The following is a 16,239-nucleotide window of genomic DNA, read 5'->3' on the forward strand; positions in this document are numbered from 1 at the left end:
ATCTCATATGAATATTGTAATTTTGAAATATTGATGTTAAATAATATCATAAATGGTCCCCCTAATTCAGCCAGCGTCACTTGAGGTATGGATACATACACTAGATCATGTATATAAATATATATATATATATATATATATATATATGAACGAATGTACGTTTACACACGTATCTGTATTAGGGATTATCTATATTGCAAAACCAGTGAGAGTGAACACTGGATTAAGTTCCAAATGCCTGTTTGATTTATACATATTCATGGTGCTTTTCACTTATCATTCACAAACATTCTTGTAATGGGGATTTTGTTCACACTGATGTTCTTTGTAGAAATACCTGGAGTTGCATGCAAACAAGCGTATTTGTGCACAAATAAGAGTATTCACTAATTGCTATTTGCTGTTCACCACTTGCCATTCATCATTCTTTTCTTTCAAAAGTTTCAGTCATCCAATCAGGGGGGCAGAAACCAAACCATGTTACTTAGCTGACCAATCACAGCCCACAAATAACACATAACAAATTGTGGAAAGTATGCAAAGTAGGCTGTTTTACCTTAAAACTATTAATGGAATAGTTATGAATAGCAAATAGGGCTCTGTTTAACTTCATGCCTATGAATAGTCCTGTTGAAGACAATGGACCTACTCACTTCTTAAAGTTAAGTAGGTGCTGTAGTGTTTGCAGGACTGAGCATTAAGGTCATGAGCCAACATTTTTTGGAAGTCAACGGGAAACCCTCCATTGCCTTAACTGGGCTCTGGAAAGCGAGTTCTGTTTCCCAACAATTGATAAAGAGTAATAAAGGGTTAAATGTATAAAATAATTTAATTGCAATGAATAATCTGATCAGCTGTAATCTCGCTCTCTGTCTCTCTTTCCCATCTATGTAGTGCTGTTAAGTATGTGATACATTTGATAAATAATATTTATTATATATCTTTGCTCATGAATCTATCTCACCTTGAACTCAGTCTCTTGGTGACTTCAAACAGCCACAATTCAAAAAGCAAAAAACAAACAAACAAACAAACAAAAAAACCCAAACCCAACCAAACCAAAACAAAAAACTTGACAGAGAAATGTTTTCTTTTTTCTCCTCAAAATGACAATGGCTTGAAGCCCAGGATGGGCAGCTTTCAGTCCTTTACTAACCTCTCCTACACACCAATATGGCTCTTTGCTGAGCACCACACAGTTTTTAAAGTATTTATTCTCACAACTCCCCTGTGAGGAAGGGCACTGCTTTCAGACCCATTTTACAGATGTGGCACTGAGGCACAAGAGACTTGTCTATGGCCACACAGAAAGTCTGTGGCACAGGAGAGAATAGACCTAAGTCTCAAGCTAGTGCTCTAACCATTGGACCATCCTGTCTCTCTGCCTTGCAGGTGTAGTAACTAGAGAACGGAAGGGAGATTCCTGGCTTTCCAATGGGATACACACCATATGCTTCTAACCCTGGAAGCTCCCAGGATTTTAAAGTTATGATATTTGCATGTATAGAAAAGTAATTTAAAGTCATCCTTAGAGGTATTTAAAATGTTGTTATATTTTTGTTTCTCTCACTCAACGGTCTTTAGAGAGAGAGGACTATCTACAGAAACCATTGTCAGAACCTTAATTTGAGGCTCTGAAAGCTGGATATAAGTACAGAGGGCAGACAAAGAAAAGAAATATCACTTCAGAAGCTAGAAAGAGAGAAGCAGAACACAGAGTTATAAGTAGGGCCAGAAAAAGGACAGCCACATCTTTTCCATCCTTATTTTGAACATATTTAAGACCAGGAATCAGTGTGTGAAGTTAGGCTCCTGAGTCCATATTTAGGCACCTAATTAAGTAACCTGATTTTTTGACCATCCAGCACCTCCCATCACTGAAAATCAAACAACTTGTTTAAGAACCTAAAGGAGAGTAAGGTTATGCACCTGTCCTAACTTAGAAAATTTTGGCTTAATTTTTTAGTTATTTCACTTCATCTTTGAACTTGTACACCCATAGACACACACACACACACACACACACACACATTCATACACATTGTGCAGTACCTACATTTTTATTCACAGTCACAGACAAGGCTTGCACAATGTACATATTATTTACCGTCTACTGTAAGACATTTTCAGAGCATATTTGTTTAAATTTTTTAATTAATTCCTTTCATCTGTGCTCCCCCCCACCCTCTTTTGGGTTCAAGTTCCTCCAACATCCGTGTGATCTTTACCTGCACGAATGCTCATGGGAAGAATTTTGTAAGCTTCCTCACTCAAGTATCTGCAAAAAATAAATTTGCTTTCTATGAGCATTTGTACCAGGAGCCTCATCATAATTGTCGCATTCTTCCCGTTGGGAAGAGAAATAATACTGTGTTCTGTTCAACAATTTTCAGAGAAGAAATGAAGTAGAAAAAACACACTCAGCTTGTGGGCATTCTGAAAACAGACAGAGAAGTGAAATTCTTAATAAAAATAATCTCTGGTAAAGGCCAAAATAGCAGTCTCAGAAAGTTGTGGTTAGTAATGTGTGGGCTTTTTTGTATAGGATTTCTCAATTCAAGGACAGTTAATAAAGGATAGGAAAATCTTGTGAGGTTGCTAAGATTTTTTTATAGAAATTTTTTCTTTATTTTTATATATAGATATTGGTATTTTTAGTCAGGAAATTTATCATAGGAAGAAAAATTTTCTTCTTAAATCAATAACTTAGTTTATTCAACTTTTTTTTTTTTTTTTGCTTTGCACAAAAGCATTAGTTGAGGCCCCCATTATCAACCCAGAATTGTTTTTCCTTGGCATTTCATGATGCTCATTACTACTGCACATATGCTGTAATACAAAACACTACCTATGTACATTTCAAAAGGAATTGTTTTGGGGAAGTTCTATAGTCTGTGTCATACAGGAGGACAGATTAGATGATCACAGTGGTCCCTTCTGGCCTTAGAATCTGATTCTCTCACCTCTATTATTCACACTTGCATATAGTTATACATGATGTGGACTGTGATCTGGGTTTGGCGGCTTATATTTGGAAGCTTTCTTCACTTACAGTGTTCAAACTGGTAGAGGTTGTGGATTTAGGTCAGTAAGCCAGGCCCCCAAACAACCCTTTCTCTACATACTTAAAGAGGGTGAAATTCACTCCTGTTCAGAGGACCAGCACAAGTCTCACTTGAGCCAGGTGTGGACACTGGGCCTGATTCTTTTCTCACATATGCCACTTTTACATGGATGTCACTCCATTGTCTTCTGTATAGTTACTCCCAATTCCTACCAGCATGAGCACAAGATCTGGCCCTTTGTTCTGGCCCTTTGCATAGGGATGATGCAAGACCAGCAGGCTGAGATTAGAAAAAGCAAACTCATTGTGCATCTGGCAGGGAATGCAGGAAATTAGACAGGAATTTGCACCCTGCTCCCCATCTATTGCCTATACTCCCCAACCAAAGCCCTTCCTAAAAGAAAACTTTCCTGCAAGAGAACAGAGACAAAACAAACTCAGATAAAGTCTCTCATGAAAATCAAAGCTCTTATCAAAATTTCCTGGCTAAGGAGTGAAGCGGAGCTGGTGGCACTGTGGGGGCTCCTTTCATTTGACTGTGTGACTCACACAAGCCAGCTAACGGGGTGTTTAACAAGCTAGCAGCTGAAAGAGAACAATGTGTGTGGGCTGCAGAAACCTTTTCTCCCTTTCTTTCATTTTGTTTTAAGTGCCTATGTTATGATTCCCCACCACCCTTTTTTTTTTTTTTTGCTACAGGTGGTATTGAGAAAATCTAATCTGGAAAGGTGGATGGCTTGGGTGCACCAGATGCTCTTTGGAGAGGTTGGCCTCTTCTCACCAGTCACAATAAGGGTTGCATTTTGCTGCCTGGGGAATGGGAAAGCCAAGGTAGCTGCTGCTTCTTTGCCCATTGATCTGTGAGATGGAATTCATCACACTGAAATACAGAGGGTAATGTCAATGCTGGGATATGATATCATGCATTCGCAGGGATGCCCAGTGCACACACACAGGTCACACACACTCCGAAAGCCAGTGAGGTTCCGTCTGTACACGCGCACGATCAGATAGGAGCCCTACTGTGTATGTGTGCATACACCCACACCCAGACACACACAGTGACTATGTACCCAGGAGAGCACACTTCCCTGCTGTCATTTCTAGATACATATAAACCAATCCCTTATTTTAACCAAGGGAGTTATCTTTCCTCCCCACCAGTTCCCCTTTCCTTCAAGCCCAGTTCAAACATCTCAGCTGCCTCTGATTTCACAGCAAAAGTTTGGCCTCTTCTGTCTCATGCTAGTGTTTCCCACCCCCCTCATATTTACCAGTGGTAGAGACAAAGGGGCTTATGGAGAGGGGTGATTGGATCTGAAGCTCAGAAAACATTTCTCTTCTGTAATAAAGGCTCAGCTTCCTACCAGAATGAATTGTCTCTTCAAAACCCTTTGACGGCTGTGTTAAAAGTCCAGTACAATTTGAGTTGCCTAACTACTGTTCTACAGGCCTAGCATAGTTTCAGTTGCTTGCTTGGTTATTCTGACCCTCGTAGCCTGACATCTTCTAGTTGGCAAAAATGAATAGAACTACTAAGTAATCTTGCAGATGTCTCAGTTTCTGCACATAACAAAACAAAATACACAACATATATGCTTACCACTACACATAAATAACAGTAATAAAAACAAGTTATCCGTGAACATCTGAGGGTACACTTTTTCAATGCCAAGGGGCATATTTTTACACTGCCCCTCCTATCCACTGGATGTTGTTTTAACAACCCCAGTTATCATGGTAAAAATAAAATTAATTAAAAATGAAAATCCAATGTAAATAATTAGCATATATAATAATAAATAAAAAAGTAATTAAATAAAGTTATTTATAAAAAAATATAAAAAGTCACTACTTAAACAAAAAGGCGAGTTCCATCAATACTCCATGAGAAGTGTTGCTGGTTGGACCATTGGCCACTAACTTCCTGGCGGGGCTCCTAAAAAAACCGTTCCTATATACAGCCTTCTAAATAACTATTTAACTCTGCAAGCTTAATAAATATAATATATTATAATTAATTTTAAGCTTTATATTTAATTAATATAGCTATAAAAAACCTTACACATTAAGCCTTATTAATCTACAAATCAAACGTACCATATCTCACTAGTATTTACACTAATAATTAAGTATCCAGTATCAACAGGCTGGGGAAACTTTTAATTCCAAGTCTGACAAAGTCCCTGGGGATTATTCACTGCTCTCCCTCAGGGTGAGCCCTCTGTCAGCTGTGAAGAGGGAGTTCAGAATGGGGTAAAATGCTACCAGATCAGATTGCTTGGTTTGGCTTGGTTTGGTGGATGAACCAAAAAATCTGAAAGTTTTTAAATTTTGGGCCCATCTGAAATGCAAAGTTTTCATTTTGTTCTCAATGAAACAACAATAACAACAACAAACCAAAAAAAATGGTTTTGGATTAAACTATGTTTCATTTGATCCAAAATTGTTGTTTAATTTTCAGGCTTTTTTTACCCTTTTGTTTTTGTTAAATCTAGCTAAACTTCAAAACCTAAACCACTGTTTTTGAAATGAAACGTTTTGATTTTTTCTGGGGAAAAAAATTCCTAGGGTTTTTTTTTCAGCTGAAACTATTCATCAAATTTGACCAGAATTCACAAACAGACTCAGTCATCCTGAAATGGCATGGTTTGGCAAATAAACTATTAGCTGGAAAAAATGTACCCAGCTGTACCCTTCTACCCAATGTGCTAGCAAAACTTTTAATTTTGGGAAACCTCCCTCCCCACCCCATTAGGGTGATCAGATAGCAAGTGTGAAATATTGGGACAGGGAATGGAGGATAATAGGCAATAAGATAATAATAGATAATAAAACAAAGCCCCAAATATTGGGACTGTCCCTATAAAATCGGGACATCTAGTCACCCTACCCCTAATGTATACATAACAAATTCATTTGAGAATTTATAACTTGGAGTAGCAATACCTATTTCCCCCTGCAAAGAATTGTGTCTTGATATTAAGGTGACAAGAAATCTGAAGAAATAATACAACACATCTAGCTATAACTGGTTGAAAAAAGTGAAAAAATTGTCTGGGTTTTCATTGACAAATGTTGAAATTTGACACCAGAGCTATCACTGCAATATAACTCTGCATCAGTTTCTGCATCTGTAAAATGGAGTGGGGAAATATACGACTTAATTCATTCTTAGACTCATAGCCTTTAAGGCTAGATGGAACCATCACCTCACCCATCCACTCCTGTAACAGACCCATAAACTCTGGCTGAGTTACTGTAGTTCTGAGATCCTTAGCAAATGTTAGGTATTGCTAAAGAACAAACAGACTGTGCTTATTTCTTTCTAACTTTACAGGATTTGGAAGAGTTCTCTCCTTATTGGACATACTTTTGGTCTAAAGGATGCGATAACACAGAGACCTCTACCCGGTTAAATGTCATCTGGCCTCATGCCCTGCTACATCTTCTGTCTTTAGGAACTGAGCTGTGTATTTTTCAAAGGAACTGGATTTTTGTGTTCAACAAGAAAAAAAGAAAATGTGCTTTAAGTGAGCACTGTCCCAAAATGGTGACTGACCACCTATTTGCATACATGCTGCCTAGCAACATTACCTAGCAATGCCATGCTATGAGGATGTAAAGCAGAAAATGAGCTGGAATGACACATAAGCACAATGTTTGCCCACTTGAAGATATGAAGGTCTGCTCAGATTCAGGAAGGATCTGTTTCTTATCAGCCCTGACAATCCCCTATCGCAGTGCATAAATTTCTAATGGATTGTTTGACACATGGATTGCTTTCTATTCACAGACTGCAAATGGAGAACAAAGGAATCTTAAATTTATCTCCCACTAGAATGAAAGAAAGAAATGAAAGAATGAAAATCTGGTCACTGTGTTGTTAAACATATTTAATACTCTGACTACAGGACTGTGGGAATCACAAGTTCAGGGTTCTATTCCCACTGCTGCCACTAATTCATTGCGTGAGCCTGACACAGCTTCTTGATGCCTCTGTTTCCCCATCTGTACTCTTGAGGTAATAAATACTTTGAAGAGACACTGTGAGGATTAATTCTTTAGTGCTTATAAAACAATTTGTGACCTTCAGATAGAAGCCACTAGTGAGAAGCAAGGTAGATATTATAATTATTGATACACTATTAAAAATTAATGCAAATTCTCATCTTTAAAGCAGAAGGGCAGGATAGAGTTAAACTGGATTTTAGATTTGTATTTCCACACAGCATTACAAATGCAGAATAACCAATTACCACCACTAACTCTTCTCCTCCTGGTAAGATGTGATAAGTCACCCTAGGGTAATGTGAGGAAACTGGCCTTTCTGATAATCTGCCTTGTATTACACAAACTGCACACATACACATGTGCTAAATACACACCAGCCACACACATATCAAATCCACACTTGCAAATTAAACTCACTCTGCCCCCCAAGTATTCACACTTAAACTAAGCACACATCGAACACCCGCTGCAAAGTTGGTAAAAGGTCCAGGTCAAGAAAGAGTAAACAGACTAAGAGAGAAAAGAAGCATTGAACTAACTGAACTCTTGCCAATGGAGACGAAGTAGCAACACAGTTAAGAAAAATTAACACATCCCCCTCCCCCGCCCACATTGTCCCTCACTAGTATCAGGAATGTATTTGGGGCCAATCTAATTTGATCTAAATGTGCTGATGAGAACAAATGAGCCTATTGCCGCAGAAAGAGAGAGGCTGCCATGAGGTTAAATGTGTCAGACCTAAAGGTGACACTGGGACAGAGGAGATAACGGGAGCTCTTTTATCTCTTGAAACCTCATGTCCAACTAGTTACTGCGGTTGCGGAGGGAGAGTTTCTTTTCCTTAGACTCCGGTCACCTCATTAGAATCGTCCTGTCTTTTGAAAACGTTGCACCCAAACATTGAAAGCAAATTTGTCTGGGTGTTTCCAAGTGCACCAGTTCCCCAGAGCAAAACCCCTTTGTGCTACTCTAACCTTCATTCCCAACATGCGGCCATTCACCACCTTTATGTTTTGGACCACCCTCTAACCCTCTTTCTGCAGACTGTGAGCTGTTGGCCAGGAACCATGCCCTATTTGCTGTTTGGAAAGCACCGGTCCTAGCATATTGTGCTACTGGAATGAAAAAGAAATACTACTATTACTACTACTAAAGTACAGAGAAGAAGATAGTGGTAGCACAAGCACTGTAATGCATCTGAAGGACTTGAGCTGGTGCCAAACTAGAATGTGGGGTCTCAACACTCCTGAAATCTGATGGTGTCCAAGATATGAACACAGAACTACATCCACATTTTGCAAATGGCTCATCTCTCTAATGGTCAAGTCCCAAACCCAGTGAAATCCTAAGAGCCCTGAATGTTGGGGTATTCAAATTCCAGATCTGGACATTGCAACTTGGGCCTGGACTTGGCCCAGAGGTAACCTCCAAACTGTTGCTTTGGAGTGAGAGGGCAAGGAAACATTAACTCTTAAATTGGAATTAATCCTTTAATCTTAAATTGGACTAAAAAGGAGGATCCAGTCCTCTTCTAGGCAGGGGAATGGATCTAATAAATCAGATAATCCTATGAAACTTCATACATTCAGCTTTTTTTTTTTAAACAACCTCCATAACCGGGCAAAGGAGACTGCGCTGCTTTCAAAGGGAATGTGCTGCACACATAAAAAAGTCAAGCCAGTTTTATCTCCCATTCTCATATCTATGATTGAAACCACAGCCCGCAGCCATGCAAAACAGCAACAGAGTTACAATCCCAGCAGCAAAGACAGAGAATTCAATTGAGGACTGATTGTGACTCAATCTCAATGAATCATACAGAGTTTTTTTTAAACTAGATCCTTGATATGTTATTATATAGAAAAAAACATCCCCTTCCTCTACTTTCTCTTTCTGAATAATCCTTCCAATTTTTTTTTTTAATTTTGAATTAATTTTTTAGGCATCTTGGTTTATGCTGTATACACATTTATAGTTTGGGAGGGAATTTGCACTAGAATGAGGTGTGATGCAACACACCAAGAAGCATGATATCTTAGCATACAGCACTCCTTCCCTGTTCTTGGGGTTTGTAGAAGTCCCCTGGCACAAGGCTCCTGTGTTCTTGCTACTATCTACACTGGTCCTTTCCCTTCTGCAACACTTTACAGCATGCCCCTCAGTATAGCTGACAGGATGCTGGGCTCCTATGAATAATTTCACAACGAGATACTACTCAACTTCCACTCTACGTGGGCTCAATCAGACATCAAGGAGTTGATAAACATCATGATGCAGGGGAAGTCAGTCCTGCACATCCCTGCATTAACGGCCAGCACTGACACCAACCTTTCTGTTGCCCTTGGCTAACTAGGAAATATCCACCCCTCCCAACTCACTGTCACTCAGACATAAAGAGTCAGTAAACACTTTGCTGCCCTAGGTGACCTGCTGTTTTTGCTTGGATGAGAGAACTGGCTCTGCATGTGTCTAATTCCTATTGTGTGGAATATTTACTCCCAAATATCTTTTCAATAAAACACCCACAGACAAAAAGGATCAGATGTGAACAATGGATGTAACTGAGATAAAAACAATGAGGGCCCAACTCACAGCCTGTCTGTGGAATGGGTGGATGCCTGAGATGGCAGAAGGGACAGTGAATGCTCTGGAACTCAGAATGGGCTTTCAATAGCACCATTTAAAATCAAACTTATTTGGTGTGTGTGAAGAATTTCCCTTGTCACTCAGTTGAGCTCACAAACCCATTCACGTCAGGGGGCTGGAGAGTACAGGCTCGAATGAGAGACTCATCAGTGCAGGCTCTGCTCTGCACTCTAATCTCTCAGGCCTGTTGAGGGTCAGGAAGACTGGAATGAATTTACCCTCTGAGTTAGACTCAAAGTTTCTGGATCGAAATTAGGGGGAGCAGGTTTTCAAAATGTATTTCCCTTTGTCTTTCTGTTCTTCCATCTTATTCTTTTCTCCTCTTATTTGTGGGGAAAAAATTCAATAAAATATAAGTAAAAAAATTACATTTCCCTAAAAACATCCAGGGAACAGTAGAGGGGACAGGGGGACAGTTTTGCTGTGATGCCATAAAGCAGTGCTTGATTTGGATTTTCTTTAATGTACGAGTTCCAACTCTTGTTTCATCAATCCCCAGTCATCAGTTAATTGTGATGGATTGAGGTGAAAGTGGACAGGAGCTCATGTGCCATGGTGTTGGTAGCAATGTAAGAACATAGATAGATAGATATGATTTTGATTTATACCATATATGTTCCTGATCCAGCAAAACATATCCTTAATTTTAAGCATGTGAGTAAATCTTTTGACTGCAACAGGACCATTCATGTGCTTAAAGTTAAGTCAGTGTTTAAGTATGTTGCTGGATTGGGGTTTATATGCTCTGAGGATTGTCATTTTATTTTGTCAGGTTTCCACTTACCCACAATAATACTGTGATAGTGTATTGCTGATATTGGCTCAGAACAATTGTGACAGTGGGAAGGCTGCTGCTATCAGGACTGTCAAACAATGTGCAGTGGAGGATATATGTGCCTTTGGAGTTGGAGGTCACAGTGCGTGGGAGGTGTATTGGGGTGTGTGCGCAGGAACAGCAGTACCATGGTCCTACCAATCTGAGCTAAGACGTGTGCTACCATGAATATAGACGGAGGCACATAAAACAAAAGCTATGATCATGAGCAGCGCTGAAAGGTGAGAACTGGGAAGATACAAACTGAAATCTCTGTTGAGAACTCATTAAAATTAATAACCTGCAATTTTGGAAGGGCTCTTCTCAGGTCCATCTGGACCAATGGATTCAGCCTGTGCTATGAGGCCAAAATTTGACAGAATCTGATCTGTGGTTAGAGAGAGAGTTTCCTCATGGATCCAACCCTGCCAATAATTTACTTAACACCTATATATGATTAATTATTATTCTTAACCTGGCATTTCATTACTAAAGTGATGAGCATCTAATAAATGTATGTAAAATGAAGTGTATGGTAGCTTTGTGTGTTAGATTTTGTGAAACTATGTTGCTAGGGCTGATTGAAAATGCTGACAAATTTTCACAGAACATTGTTGAAAGTTTTCCATCCAAATCTCAACCACTCTATGAATGGGTTGAAAATCGGAAAGGTTGAAATATTGAAAAATTTGGGGGTTTTCTGTGAAAAAATGTTGTTGCATTTTTGAAACTTTGACAAGGTTCAGCATTAGATATTATGTGTTAGATAGCCTTTGTCATTATCTTGGCAAACACAGCACCTTTATAGGGTGTCCATTTCCTGTACTGAGATGCCTAAATCGGCACTTTGGTGTAACTAGCCGTTTTATGCCCCTACGTGCCACTCTGAGCATCCAAATGCAAGACTGGAACATCCCGTTATGGTGCACTTCTACTCTGAAGAATGCCTGTGTAAAAATGGCACCTTCTTTGTCCTAATCCTGCAGTGGCATCCCCCTGAACTGAATTAAGTTCCGTGCGGGTGCTGGGGTCTGCCTGGGTTGATGTCATGGCAGAATCAGGGCCTTACTTAATAGACCTGCTCTCTTTGTGTATCAGAGTCATATCTGCTGACATGCATTGTAAAAAAACAAGTTGATTCTACCCTAAGGGCCAATACAAAGATAGAGCCTTTGGATTCGGATCCATCTTGTGCATTATCAATAGCAGTGGTTACTAAATTCCATAAAGTCCTGGCAATACAAGCCCATTAGTGGAAATGTGATTGCACAGGTATCACCTAGGGCATAATGTGAAGACCACACGGTTACACAGAGGTCATTGAGGACCTAATATGTCCTGCAGAGCTGGAGAAACTGGTGATGATGAGCAAGATGGAAAGACTCCAGCCTGACACCCAGAGCCCAGGCTGAGTCTGCAGGGCTGGCAGTTAGAGAAAACATTTTTTCCCTTGCAAACAGAGCAGAGTTGATCAGAAAATCTCTGAGATAGTCAACAGGAGCCTCAGGATCACATTTTTACAGTCACATATCAGAAAAGAACTGCATTTTAAAGCTAGGGTGACCATACATCCTGTTTTTAATGGGGCAGTCCCGTAATCAAGCCCTCTCACAGGTGCCCCAACTTTTTCTTAAAAACTGGCAAATTGTCCCATATTTTCTGCTTCCTGATCAGTACCGGGTTTACAATGGCACCAAAGCGCAGGGCCCACACTCAGAAGGGGCCTATAAGGGGATGGTCATGGCACTGTGGCAGGTCCTGCTAGCCGGACACCAGTCACCTGTCCACCAGTGGTGAGTGCAGTGTGTGGGGTGTCCAGTGGCTGCTGGGGGTGGGTGCGCAAGGCTGGTGGCAGGGTAAGGCTGCAGCGTGCAGGGTAAGGCCACTCCCAGTGCTGGTCCATCAGCACAGTCCCAGCCCACCCACCACGTGCTGGCTGCAGAGCTGATCCTGGCTTGGCCAGCAGGATCCCATCTCCAGGCTTGTCTCCCGCTGGCATTGGCTGCACCCTGTGGCAGCTGGTGAGTGCGGGCAGGTGGTGGCCTCAGGCTGGGTGGGGAGGCTGGGAAGATGCGGCGCCGGGTACCGGGAGAGTCAGGTCCATCCCCAGGGTCTAGCCGGGCATGGAGGGCGGAGAGTGTTGGACAGGGAGGGTCGGTCAGTCGGTCACCCCCCCCCCCACTCACCCCATGTGTGAGAGAGGGGAGAGATAGAGAGTGTGTAGGGGGAGAGGGGGAGGAAGGTGTAGGGGTGTGTGTCTCCCTCAGGCAGCTCTGCAGGCATCGCCCCTGAACACACCAGTAATTTTACCAGGCGTCCCATAGTCAGCATAGGGAAATATGGTCACCCTATTCAAAGCTTTCCTGTTTGAAAATTGTACTCCCTGTTATAGATGGGCTCCAACAGCAACACTGAGATCCTCACCTGGGATTGTGATGACCCCCTGGTTTGGGCTGCTCAGATCCTAGGTTTTGGCTCAACCCATTAGTTAAATGAGCATTTTTAAAATCTAGGGCAGGATTTAGGTTCAAACTTCCAACACCCTCAAGATGCAGGGGCCTGTGGACCTGTCGCGGAGGCCAGCTTCTAGCAGGCAGAGCACTGCTGAAGTCAGCGTAAGTAGTTTGATGGCTCTCAGGGACAGACTGAAGATCCAGGTTACCGGGCCACATCTCTACTCCGAGTCTGTCTGTCTGTCTCCCTCCCTCTCCACTACAGAAACGCGATCCACATCTTCCAAAGGAGGGAGCGCCACAAAGCCAGTGCCACGCTGTCTGCAGGCGGGCAGGGACTTTCCTCGGGCAGCGTGAAGGGTGCGAAGAGCGGAGATGCTCCGGGCACCCAGGGAGAGGGTCCCGGCTGGAGCAATGGGTTCGCCGCCGGGAGCGCGATGTGCCCTCGCCGCGCCGCGGCTGTACCGCCTGCCCCGCTCCTCCCGGGCCAGGCCCCTCCCTCGCTCAGCCGCCAGCGGCTGGCGCTGATTGGCCGGGCGGCGCGGCCCGGTTTTCAAAGGCGGCGCTGGAGAGCACCAGGGAGCCCGCAGCTACCCGGGGACCGGCGACTAGCTCGGCCGGCGGCGGAGCGGCTGGTCCGTGCGCTCGGGGCTAACCAGCAACTTGGCTGGGAGCGGAGCCGCCGGAGCTTGTCCGGGGAGAGCAGCGGATGGTCGCGGGTTCTGGGACCAGCCCGGGAGCGCGGCGGTCCCCGGCACCTGGCCGGAGGATGCAGACGCCGGCGTAGGGAGCTGGGCCATGCCCCGGGGGGCCAGGCTGCTCACACGGGAATGGTAAGGCGCCGCTGCCCTGCCCCGGCTTCAACCCGCGGAGTGCAGCCCCCTTCCCGGCGCGATCCCGCCCGTGGATCCTGGGAGGGGGGCACCCGGCCCGCCGGGAGCTGGTCCCCCCGGGGGGCGCGAAGGGCTCTCGGGGCCGGTGTGGCTCCGGAGGCGGGGGCAGAAGGGGAGGCTGGTGCCCGCAGCCGGGCCACGAGCTCGGAATTAGAGTCAGGCTGGCGGCGGAGAGGCGCTCTCCGAGCGGGGCAGACTTTGAACTTCGCCACCTCGGCGCACCTTTCACACGGAGCGATAAAGAGCCCGTCCTCCGGGGGCAGGGGACGGGCCGGGGGCAGAGCCAGTGCCCCCCCCCCCGAGGGCATTTCCCGACGAAGAGCCGAGGCAATTCTGCGGTGCGGGGCAACGCCGATGTAGAGCTCCGCTTTCTAACCAGTGCGCATCCCCCCCCCCCCCCCTCGCGATTCACGGCAGGAAAGGATCCAATACAGAGAAACAATGACCGGGGGAGAGAGGAAATAAAGCAGCACGAGAAGGAGATGTTTTCAGCTGAGATTTGAGAGCCGGGCTAGGACGGAGCTAGGGGAAGGCTGGTCTACCTGGCAGGCGCTCCGGCACCAGTAGCGCTCAGACTGGGGAGAAGTGGCCCGCCGTAGATGGGCAGAGAGTAGGGCGGTGATGAGAGAGAAGCAAGGTGCAGGAGGCTGAGTGACGCGAGCCCTGGGAAAAGGGGGCCACAGTTCAGCCCCCTGCCCCTTGTGCTGATTCTCAGTGAGGCTCGAGTTGGAAGGTCCAACTGGCCCTGGGGCCCCCGGAGCCCCCTTGACTTGGTGCACTGAGTTTGTTGGTGCTAATGATATTCTTTTCAGTCAGCTGGAATGGTCAGAAATGGTCCGCGATCCAGGTGCAGGTGAGAGGCAACCTGTGGCTGTCTATCTGCTAAGTAGCAGCAGGGAGGTAAAGAGTGGCCATGATGTATCAAAGAGTGTGTGCTGGGAAAGAGGTGCTGGCTGGGCTCTGCTGGAATTGGGAGCCTTCATTTAAATAGGCCTATATTAGAATTGCTGCAGCTTGCTGGAGGGATCAATGTTTTCCAGTGAGTCATGGCGCTGATAAAAACCAGTCTCTCCTCTGACAGTCCCCTCCCCAGAACAGGGCTTTCCATGGAGCTTGGATGTGACAGAGCAAACTTGTGCTCATCCTTAACTCCTGTGACTGAAGGCAGTGCTTAGTACTGTCGGCCTCCACGTTACGCAGGACCTGAACTAAAGCCACTAAAGTTAGCGGGAGTCTTTTCGTTCACTCCCATGGGCTTTGGATCATGTTCTAAGAGCATGGCGACTTCATGGATCTGACTGTTGGGAAGAGGGAGTGATTGTCTCTTTCCTCGGCTGTTGTCTCTCTCTGTAGAGAGACTGAGTAACTGGAACATGAGGAGCTCCTTCTGGGGGGCAGTTTTCTTTAACCACAGAGGCATTGTTCCTGGCTCCAAAACAAACTCTCTCAATGGAAACTTCACAGAAGTCTGAGGCATTAAAACCTGCAGCTGCAGTTTTCAGCTGCATCGGTGCAGCCAGAAGAAGATAAGCCCTGGTTTATCAGGTCTGAGCACCCAAACAGCAGTGGCAGCTGACTTGGGTTGGCCCTGTGGAGCATGTGATGTCAGTATGACTTCATTTTTTCTAATGTTATGGAATAGAGTGAACAAAAGCTTTTTTTATAGGAATATTATCTTGTGTTTAATGAGGGGACAGGGAAAGATTTAGTCAATCAATCAGCGTGGCAGCTGACGGCTATTGCTGGGGCTCGGGGAGGCTGTGCAATGTTTTTGATAAGGTTACTAGATTTTTATGACTGTTTCTGAATGACGACAATGTTCCCAAATCCACGCCGAGGAACTGGCTGCAGTCAGGTCTGAGACTCAGTCTTTGGTGAAGGTAGCCCTGCACTCTGCATAAGGCTGTGAAATATGAAGGAACTGAAGAGCACACATTGTAAGCATCTAAAGCCTACATACAGGCAGCCCTTGGCTGCTGCATCTCTTCTCCCGTTTAACAGCTGAAAGGATCACTTGATCAGATTTCTCTGTAGCATTCCCTCCAGGAGGGGGAACTCATGATATCCTCAGCGGTTAGCACTATGTCCTTCCTCTCGGTAAAGATATATGGCTTAATTTTAATTTTCCCAGCAAAGGCTCAAGATTGTCACTACTGCCTGGCTGTTCAGTAGAAAAACGTGCATACAATGTACATGTTAATTTGTTTTAATTGAAGATTTAATGATCTTGTAATTTCCTTAAATAGTTGCCTACTGGGGACAGATCAAATTGTCTCTGTTTCTCACGGTTTTGTAAACAAGACTTAAAAGTGAGAAGACAGTGGCTTGCTGGCATCTCTTGCTCATTTGTTAAAA

At 44.0% G+C, this 16,239-nt stretch overlaps 1 protein-coding gene across 1 annotated transcript in view; it reads left to right on the top strand.

The window, feature by feature from the left end:
- The first annotated feature begins 13,564 nt into the window (after window positions 1–13,564).
- HTR4 (5-hydroxytryptamine receptor 4) overlaps window positions 13,565–16,239 on the top strand; it is a 203,494-nt gene continuing 200,819 nt past the window's right edge. The window contains exon 1 of the mRNA XM_067566509.1: window positions 13,565–13,824. The gene's annotated coding sequence lies outside the window, so the exon portion shown is untranslated. The remainder of the gene's footprint in view (window positions 13,825–16,239) is intronic.

Source organism: Emydura macquarii, unplaced genomic scaffold, assembly GCF_026122565.2.
Source record: "Emydura macquarii macquarii isolate MOO-44397 ecotype Brisbane River unplaced genomic scaffold, CSIRO-AGI_Emac_v2 contig_2768, whole genome shotgun sequence".
Classification (NCBI taxonomy): Eukaryota; Metazoa; Chordata; order Testudines; family Chelidae; genus Emydura; species Emydura macquarii.